This window comes from Mastomys coucha, unplaced genomic scaffold, assembly GCF_008632895.1.
Source record: "Mastomys coucha isolate ucsf_1 unplaced genomic scaffold, UCSF_Mcou_1 pScaffold21, whole genome shotgun sequence".
Taxonomy (NCBI): domain Eukaryota; kingdom Metazoa; phylum Chordata; class Mammalia; order Rodentia; family Muridae; genus Mastomys; species Mastomys coucha.
In genome coordinates, this window is record NW_022196904.1 from 131,924,906 (window position 1) to 131,925,986 (window position 1,081).

Below are 1,081 nucleotides of genomic sequence, written 5' to 3' on the forward strand. Positions count from 1 at the left end.
CCAAGGTCTGCTCAGAACACTAACCCCGACAGACCAGAAGGAACTGGAGTCACTGGGCTGGTGGAGTTACTGTGTGCCTGGTCCCTCTGGACCCAATAACTCCCAGTGTTGGGACAGATGTTGGTTCCTGCTCACCTCTGATCTCTATATTTTTTTAAAAAATGTGTCCTTAAGTTGTAATTTTAAAATGCAGCCGGAAGACCCTTGTTGCTGACATAGGGGCTGTAATGCAAGCACAGCAGCCTGCGTCACTCATAACTTAAACCTTTGCTGGACTTCCTCTGCTATCATTCTAGAAATTGCCAGGGAAGATGTAGCAGCAGGTGAAGGTCCATTTCTCACATGAAGAACGTGATCTCCAATCTCGCCAGTTCCTCCATCAAACACAAAATCCTCTACCAGATTTCCATCTCTGTCCAGGCTTGTACTTCAGCAGCACCTCAAAGAACATCACTGGTGGTAATTTCAGGAATGAACTTTTGAAGATGTTTCACTGTTTCACTGAGAAAACAGGCTTTTCACATTTCATTAGCTCCATAAGAGAGATGCTGGAACACCAGTTTAATAAAACCGCTTTTGAGAATTACTTCCATAACATCTCTGGCATGGAAGTCAAAGGGTCTGTAACCTTCCCATTTAAAGGCAAGCATTGCATAGTCAAATAGTGCCATGCAACTTTGGTGTAAAGTGAACTAGGAAAGGAAACCGGCTGTCTGGGACCGGATAAATATTTCCTTTTTACAAGGTAGTTCTTTTCTGGCTTTAAGACCAGGTAATCTCCCCGGAATGGGACCATTTGAGGGTCAGGATTGCAGCCACTCAACTCTGAAATATGGTGGAACATGTCACAACATATTGACACCAAATTTCCTTTCCCTTACTATTCTTGATAGCGATTCCCATCCTTCTTGAAGGGCTTTCTTTAGCTATTTCAATATCTAAAGATAGAGCCATCTGATACTTGGAAATTCTGGGCAAATGACAAAGTTACCTGTTGCTAGTTCTCAATGGCAGTGTATGGACAATCAATAGTCATTAGACCCCTGCAATATGGTTCCTCCTCCTCCTCCTCCTCCTCCTC

At 43.6% G+C, this 1,081-nt stretch overlaps 1 pseudogene; it reads right to left on the minus strand.

Moving 5' to 3' along the window:
- Nucleotides 1-252: 252 nt before the first annotated feature.
- Nucleotides 253-1,081, minus strand: part of LOC116100983 — a 1,601-nt pseudogene continuing 772 nt past the window's right edge.